This window comes from Bos indicus x Bos taurus, chromosome 11, assembly GCF_003369695.1.
Source record: "Bos indicus x Bos taurus breed Angus x Brahman F1 hybrid chromosome 11, Bos_hybrid_MaternalHap_v2.0, whole genome shotgun sequence".
Taxonomy (NCBI): Eukaryota; Metazoa; Chordata; class Mammalia; order Artiodactyla; family Bovidae; genus Bos; species Bos indicus x Bos taurus.
Window position 1 is genome coordinate 83,362,976 of NC_040086.1, and position 9,074 is coordinate 83,372,049.

The following is a 9,074-nucleotide window of genomic DNA, read 5'->3' on the forward strand; positions in this document are numbered from 1 at the left end:
AGGCCTTTGCAGCTCTGGGACATCTTTAATTGTGCTATAGATGAGATTGTTCCCTGATGGCTCAGTGGGTAAAGAATCTGCCTGCAATTTAGGAGACACAGCAAATACGGGTTTGATCCCTGGATTGGGAAGATCCCTTGGAGAAGGAAATGGCAACACGCTACAGTACTCTTGCCTGGAAAATCCCATAGACAGAGGAGCCTGGTGGGCTACAGTCCAATGGGTCGCAAAGAGTCAGACACGACTGAGCAATTAAGCACGCGCACATGCACCATCCATCTATTTCTATAAAGATTAAGTTGACAACTGCTAAAGTCACTGACAGTACTACAGTCACTGATAGACATGCACCCTGATAGATATCAGGATACAAAACAGGATGGGGCACTCTATGCTTTGGAATAGCAGGCCCCAGAAATAGTATTAATAATACACATATCTCAGGAAGAATTTCACTGAACCCAAATTCTTGCATTTTCCCATATTGAAGAGCACTAAAATCATTAACTTGAAAAGTGACTAGCAGTAATCTTTCCCCAAGAATGTGCTTGTCTGCATGTACTCTGTAGCCAGAAATCCTATATGAAATGACTTCTTCCCCTCTCTTCAGAGTAATTCTCTCTGAGCTCCTGAGAGGTTGCCTCCTGGGCTGTAGTCCTCAGTAAGACATTGAATAAAACAAACTCACAATTCTTAGTTGTGTGTTTTTCTTTAAGTCAATGAAATTAATCAATACACTAATGCTTAGAGTTCTGAGAGTCCTTCATTGTTTCTTTCAAGATGTCACTAACTGATATCCCCACACACCTAAGTTACATATTTGGAAATTCTTCCCAAATCCTACAATCTAAAAGGATACATTTCAACAGAATAAAATCTTTGCGACTTTACTTCTTCCTGGGTAAAGAGATGTGATTTTTCTGGTCATAGCTTTGTCCCAATTTGCTGACAGCCTCTTGGAAAATCACAACTATTTCTGCAGCTCAGTCTCTACATAAGAAGAAGGGAGATTCAATTAGATAACTACTGAACTTATTATCAAATTGGCTTGTATAATTCAACTTGGTATCCTGGAGACTCCTTCAGGGCATCAGATTCAACATGACAATTCAATAATAATTAAAATAAGAACAAGTAACAATGTGTTTGTTAGCTAGGCAAGGTAAGTGTTCAGTTCAGTTCAGTTCAGTCGCTCAGTCATATCCGACTCTTTGTGACCCCATGAACTGCTGCATGCCAGGCCTCCCTGTCCATCGCCAACTCCCGGAGTCTACCCAAACCCAGATCCATTGAGTTTGTGATGCCATCCAGTCATCTCATCCTCTGTCATCCCCTTCTCCTCCTGCCCTCAATCTTTCCCAGCATCAGGGTCTTTTCCAATGAGTCAGCTCTTCGCATCAGGCGGCCAAAGTATTGGAGTTTCAGCTTCAACATCAGTCTTAGCAATGAACACCCAGGACTGATCTCCTTTAGGATGGGCTGTTTGGATCTCCTTGCAGTCCAGAGGACTCTCAAGAGTCTTCTCCAACACCATAGTTCAAAAGCATCAATTCTTCAGTGCTCAGCTTTCTTTATAGTCCAACTCTCACATCCATATATGACTACTGGAAAAACCATAGCCTTGATTAGACAGACCTTTACTGACAAAGTAATGTCTCTGCTTTTCAATATGCTATCTAGGTTGGTCATAACTTTCCTTCCAAGGAGTAAGTGTCTTTTAATTTCATGGCTGCAGTCACCATTGTTGGAGATATGTCTCCAGGACTTGGAATCGGTGAACCTGAAAGAACAACACTTGGACAGTCTCTGCAAGGACTGACAAGTTTATTTCTGCAGTCAAGCCTTTTTATAGGAGCAAGGAACAAAGAGCTTAGAGCATACAGCCAGCAGAACACATACAAGGCTAGGATATAATCAGTAAAAGATACTTCAAGGAACAGCGCATTCTTAACAACCCATTTATTTATCCATTACCCATTTTCTCAAGCAACGTTTTTAATGTTTAATTGTTAAATCTAGGCGCCGAGCATAGCCAAAGGCAGGAAATGTTCTTCAGCAATCAGTACACAAATGCCTGGGTACTTCTGGCCCTTTGCCATTTTCCCATGGACTTTCTCCTTCAAGGCTATTTAGCACTGTGCCTCCCAACATATCCTCCTTTTGTTTTTTAGTTTAAACACGGCAGCTGTTAGTTGGACTCCGTCGTAGGAGGCAAGGAGTCTTGAGTAGAGACATCTGTATAGAATTGTGTAGTGCCATACCAGATAGAGTTCCTACTGTAACAATAGATATTACACTAAGAATGCCAGCAATAATCCATCCTATTATGCGCCTTGACCTCCTTAAGCCATATTTGAGCAAAACTGAGAGAAATACAGAGTCGGTCCATGGTTCTGTTAGGTTAACAGGAAGCCACAAATCAGATCTTTGCTTGACTATTGCAATGTTGACATAATGATATGAAATAGTATGGTTTAAACACGTCTACAAGGCACATGCTGTACAGTTAACAGTCTTAGCAGAAAGATCTATGTCGAAGTTACCTACAATAAACATGTACGGGAGGTGCACACAAGATTAGATATAACCTGTACTGTCGTATAAAAAGGTATAGTTTTGAGGTTTTTAAGGCTTTCGCAGTCCCATACACATTGGCAAAGCGCTCCAATGCAGCAGGCATCTTCCACACATGCCATTCCTCAGGTCCTACAGTAGGGGTTCAGACATCGACGTTTTCTCTTCGGTTTCTCTATGGTCATTGATGAGACTCTTCGCGTCAGCTGCGTCACCTGTCGGGGGAGTCTGGTCTTGGGGTCCTTCTCGGTAATGGACATGGCGAAGTGGAACCCAGATTTCTTCTCCATCTGCAACGACAAGACCATAACCTCTGCCTAGGAGTCGTAAGATTCCTGGCAACCATTGATTAAACTGCTTATACCATATTGGTGTGTTGGCTTCTAACGGTTTCTTACTGTTTTCCTCTGCAAAATGTCTGTCTGCACGACTATCAGAACTATCTTTTAGTAAATTTAAAAAAATTAAGGAATAAAGAGTTAAAGATAATAACAGTTGAGGGTTCATAGGATAAGAAGTGTATCTCCTCTTCCATTTTCCCCCTTTCTGTTTTAACAAATGAGTTTTAAGAGTACGATGTGTTCTTTCGATAATTGCTTGACCCTGGGGATTGTAGGGTATCCCCGTGATGTGTGTTATATTCCATTCCATTAGAAATGAATGAAATCAGTGAGAGGTAAATGCAGGCCCATTATCTGTTTTTAAGACCGAAGGTATTCCCATAACAGGGAAGGTGAGTAAAAGTGCGGAAATGGCGTGTTTGCTGGATTCTGAAGAGACAGGCACTGCCCATATAAAACCTGAAAATGTATCCACTGAGACAAAAAGCAAAGAAAGCTTTCCCAAGGAGCAATGAGTGAAGTCGGATTGCCAAAGGGAGTTAGGCTGTTGCCCACGAGGATTAACTCCTGAACTATGATACGTAAGTGCAGAGGAGCACAGACGTCACAGGATTTAATGATATGTCTCACTTCAGTGAGGGGAATATGGTATTTAGAGTGCAATCTTTTAGCATTGGTATGAAGATTAGTGTGTTCGTCCATAGCAGATGTAAAGATAGGAGCTATGAACTTAACAGCATCACTCCCTGCTGCCAGGGGGCCAGGTAAACCTGAATGAGCACGTATATGTGCAATGAAGAAAGGTTCCATACGTGACTGAATTAAGGCTTGGGTCTTTGAAAAGAGAATATATAATTCTTCATCTAGGTTGTATAAAAAGGCAGTAACAAAATCGGGGAAAAGGGAAGCAAGGTATTTGGAATCAGTATAGACATTGAAGGATGATGGTTGAAGAGATAAAACAGCATATAAAGTATACAATTCAACTCTTTGTACTGAAGAATAGGTAGTGGGTAATTTCTCTTTGATGTCAGGGCCAACAATCCCAGCTATGCCTTTTTTGTTGCCATCAATGAAATAGGTAGGTGCATTTGAAATAGGCTGGAAGGCAATGATATTAGTTACTCTAAATTTAGTAAATTGTAGGAAGTCCCATAATTTTCCTTTCGGCAAATGGAATGAGATAACATTCTGAAAGTCACTTAATGCTATTTGCATGGTCATGTTATACTGTAAGGCAATTTGTAATTCCTTTTTTGTCAAAGGGACATGTATTGCATATGGATCAAATCCAGTTAAGGTTTGTACACGGCTTCTTCCTAATACAATTAGCTGTCCTATTTTCTCAATGTATGATACGATTTTCTTTGACTGCTTAGTATGTAGATATACCCATTCTATTGGGCTGTTTTGAGCTATGATTGCAGTAGGTGAATGTTTGGTGGGGAATATATATAAATAGATCAGTTGGGTATGGTCCAGCCGAGTAGAGAAAGATTGTTGAATGTGTTTTTCAACAAATTTTAATTCTTCTTTCACTTTTTTGTTAGCTGTCTAGGACTATTCGGGTCAGGAAGTCCCTCTAAAATTTTAAATAAATTTTGTAATGCATAGGTGGGAATGCCAATAGATGATCGAAGCCAATTAATATCTCCTATCAATTTTTGAAAATCGTTTAATGTGGGTACAGAATGCACAGAGATTTGAGTTTTTTGAGGTTTTATCTTAGACTCTTCCATAACGTGTCCTAGGTAATTAAAGGGTGCTTTCAATTGAATTTTATCTGGCACAACGAGTAGGTCATGATTTTGAAGAGTGGTGGTGACTTCATCATATAACTGTTGTAAACAAAGTTCAGATTCCATGGAAAGAAATATGTCATCCATATAATGAATTATGAAGGCAGTAGGATATTTATCTCTACTGGGTTGTAATAAAACAGATATGAGATATTGGCAAATGGTAGGAGAGTTCATTATCCCCTGAGGTAAAACCTTCCATTGAAATCTTTTAACAGGAGCCATGTGATTTATAGAGGGAACTGAAAAAGCAAAACGTTTTTTATCTTTAGGATGCAAAGTTATAGTAAAAAAGCAGTCTTGTAAATCAATAATAATTACAGGCCATCCTTTTGGCACCATGGAAGGGGAGGGCAATCCAGGTTGTAAGGGCCCCATAGGAATCATAATATTATTAACATTTCTTAAATCTATCAACATTCGCCATTTTCCTGATTTCTTTTTTATTACAAAAACAGGAGAATTCCATGGGAAAAATGAAGGCTGTATATGATTTTTCTGTAATTGCTCATTTACTAACTGTGTGATAGCTGCCAACTTTTTTTTAGTCAGGGGCCACTGAGGTGTCCATACTGGGGCATCAGATTCCCAATCAAGAGGCAGCAGTGTTAACTCAATGGCCCCCATCAAAAAGGCTCATTTAGAGAGATCATGGCTTTCATTTGTTCAAGAAAATCCTTTCCCCACAAATTAATAGGGATACTGGTAATATATGGTTTGATGTAAACTACAATTTGATCAGGACCATAAGCTTGTAAATAGGATGCACTGATTAAAGTTCGTGTAGCATCAGCCTCTCCTACCCCTAACAGTCTGGAAGGAGCCACAGTCTTACACCATTCAAGGGGCCATTCTTCAGTTCTAATAATGGAAATGTCGGCTCCTGTATCCAACATACCTGTGAAATTTTTTCCCCGTATCTTTAGAGTAAGCATAGGCTTTTGATGTTCCTTTAATAAGGTAGATAGTGCGGCGCTAAGGTTGGTGCTACCAAAACCTCCCTGCCTAATTTTATCAGATGCCCTCATTGGTTTGACATATGGCAAAAGTAATAATTGTGCAAAGCGTTCCCCTTTTTGTAGATATACATTTCTTAATTCTACAACATTCACCATGACATGTACCTCTCCTTCATAATCTTCATCCACAACTCCAGTCAATACTACTAAACCTTTCATTGTACAGCTGCTACGTCCCCAAATTAGTCCAACTGTTCCGGGTGGGATTGGACCATAATATCCAGTGGGGATTTTATGAGGATTGTATAATTCTATCAATTCCATATCATAAGGACTAGGTATATCAACGCAAGCACTCTTAGATGTAGCTGCTTGCAGTGTCATAATGTTGGGTCCTCCTTTTGTAGTGGGGCTAGAGGATAGCCCCTTTATTAGTTTCCCTGTTGTTTTTGTTGTGCCTCTGGTGTCAATGCATTTCCATCCTTATCGAATTTGGAACGACACTCATTCAACCAATGGAATCCCCTTTTACATTTTGGGCAAACTCCCGGGGGCCTTTTTTTTATTAGAAGTAAGATTATTTTTGGCTGTTTGCACTGGCATGCAGCGTTGTTTTTTCATATTGCCGGCCTTCCCGCAGTTAAAGCATTTAGCACTGGCAGCCTTTTGCACATTGAAAGTTTCTAGTGCCACTAATTTTGCTCTATGGGACATAGATCCGATATCTCTATAAGCTTACAAATATTCCATAGGAGAACCGGTTTCTCGAATTGGTCCAAGCACAGATTGACACTCCTCATTAGCATTTTCAAAGGCAAGTTGTTTTAAAATAATATTTTGTAAGGTTTCATCTCTGATAGATTTTTCAATGGCATCCTTTAATTTTCCTATAAATTGGGCATATTCCTCCTCATGTCCCTGGGTAATCTTGACAAATGAACCATCAGAGTTAACATTATCAACCTTTGCCCATGCTCTGCAAGAAATTTCTCTAATGAAATGCAACATCTGAGGGGTAATATTATCTAATTGTGCAGTAATATTGGCCATGGCTCCCATTCCAGTGAGTATATCATAGGTTAAATTGGCAGGGTTACCATGAGATTGCTGGTCAATCATCATTTGTCGGGCCTCATCACTAACCCACATTTGCCACTGAAGTAATTGTTGAGGATTTAGAACCATCTTTGCTACTTGAAAAAAAAATCATATGGCATCCAATGATCAGCCCATCCTCTGAGGAATTCTACACAGTAAGGAGAAGTACGTCCATGCAGAGTGCATGCTTTCTTAAAGCTGGACAACATACCAAAATCTAGACCAGCCCAAGCATTCTTGCCTTGGGCAGGCTGATCAAACTGTATTGGGAAAGGGAAAGTGCAAGCAGGCATCTCCTGAGGAGGAGTGAAATGATTAGTACGAGCAAAGTTAGCAACTGCTGTTACAGATAGAGCAGAAGGAAAAACCTCAGGTTTGGGCTGTCCGTTGAATGAAATGACCTCTGCTCTAAGTGGCTTCAGTTTTGACACATCCTGTATACATACGTCTCCAAGCTGTTTTTCCAGGGATTGTGTCTGATTAAGCATAACATTCTTATATTTCAAAGCACCTTGCATATTTTGTTCCTTAAGCTCATATTCATGTAAAGACTGAACAGTTTCTACTTCCAAATCAATATTATGCCCTTCAATTTGTTCTATGACAGCCCGTATGAGTGACCATGTAACTCACCATTGAGGGGGAATATGGACTCCTTGCCGATATGCTCGCAAAACATTATTTTCAACCCTTTTCCATATGTCTAGATCGAGCATCTGCTCCTCTGGGAACTACGGATTATGTTCCAGTAAAATATGATAGCAGTCATTCAACTGATCTCTTGAAACAGTAACACCATTTTGTTTCAGAAAGTGATGCATTATAGAAATGAAAGGAATCTTACTGCTATGTTGTCCCATCCTGCTTACCTCTTTCTGCAGGGCTCGCCGCTTTGTTCAGTCTTCCTTCAAGTCCCTGTTCGTGGCGCCACTTGTTGGAGATACGTCTCTGGGACTTGGAAACGGTGAACCTGAAAGAACAACACTTGGACAGTCTCTGCAAGGACTGACAAGTTTATTTCTGCAGTCAAGCCTTTTTATAGGAGCAAGGAACAAAGAGCTTAGAGCATACAGCCAGCAGAACACATACAAGGCTAGGATATAATCAGTAAAAGATACTTCAAGGAACAGCACATTCTTAATGACCCATGTATTTATCCATAACCCATTTTCTCAAGCAATGTCTTTAATGTTTAATTGTTAAATCTAGGCGCCGAGCATAGCCAAAGGTAGGAAATGTTCTTCAGCAATCAGTACACAAATGCCTGGGTACTTCTGGCCCTTCGCCATTTTCCCATGGACTTTCTCCTTCAAGGCTATTTAGCACTGTGCCTCCCAACAGCCATCTCCAGTGATTTTGTAGATTCTCCATTAAACAGATAAGAAAGCTGAGGCTAATGTGTAAGTGATTTTCAAAGATGCCATTGTTTGAAAAAGGGCATCAGAATACAAATCGTATGACCCTAAGGCCCTTGTTTTTACAGTTACATTCTAAATAGTTTTTCCTTCCAAGTATCAAATGGAATACTTTAGAAACACAGATGACTTAAGGACTCACCCCACCTACCAGCTTAGATATTTAACTTTGAAAATTTCATTTAAAAGAGAATATAACCTGAATGTTCCAAAAGCAAAACAATTAAATAAAGAAATAAAAGAATTTAAAGGAACTTATATGCAGAGTACATCCTGAGAAACACTAGGCTGGAGAAAGCACAAGCTGGAATCAAGATTGCCAGGAGAAATATCAATAACCTCAGATATGCAGATGACACCACCCTTATGGCAGAAAGTGAAGAAGAACTAAATAGCCTCTTGATGAAAGTGAAAGAGAAAAGTGAAAAAGTTGGCTTAAAGCTCAACATTCAGAAAATAAGATCATGGTATCCAGTCCCATAACTTGATGGCAAATATATGGGGAAACAGTGGCTGACTTTATTTTTCTGGGCTCCAAAATCACTGCAGATGGTGATTGCAGCCATGAAATTAAAAGACACTTACTCCTTGGAAGGAAAGTTATGACCAACCTAGACAGCATATTGAAAAGCAGAGACATTACTTTGCCAACAAAGGTCCATTTAATCAAGGTTATGGTTTTTCCAGTGGTCATGTATGGATGTGAGAGTTGGACTATAAAGAAAGCTGAGCACTGAAGAATTGATGCTTTTGAACTGTGGTGTTGGAGAAGACTCTTGAAAATCCCCTGGACTGCAAGGAGATCCAACCAGTCCATCCTAAAGGAGATCAGTCCTGGGTGTTCATTGCTAAGACTGATGTTGAAGCTGAAACTCCAATACTTTGGCC

The 9,074-nt window shown here is 39.9% G+C and overlaps 1 long non-coding RNA gene across 1 annotated transcript; it reads right to left on the reverse strand.

The window, feature by feature from the left end:
* Positions 1 to 1,808: 1,808 nt before the first annotated feature.
* Positions 1,809 to 7,959, reverse strand: LOC113901551. Its single transcript, XR_003513467.1, has 2 exons — positions 7,641 to 7,959; positions 1,809 to 2,864 (listed from the first exon to the last, which is right to left on the reverse strand). It is a non-coding gene; the product is annotated as an uncharacterized LOC113901551 (long non-coding RNA).
* Between the last annotated feature and the right edge of the window lie 1,115 nt (positions 7,960 to 9,074).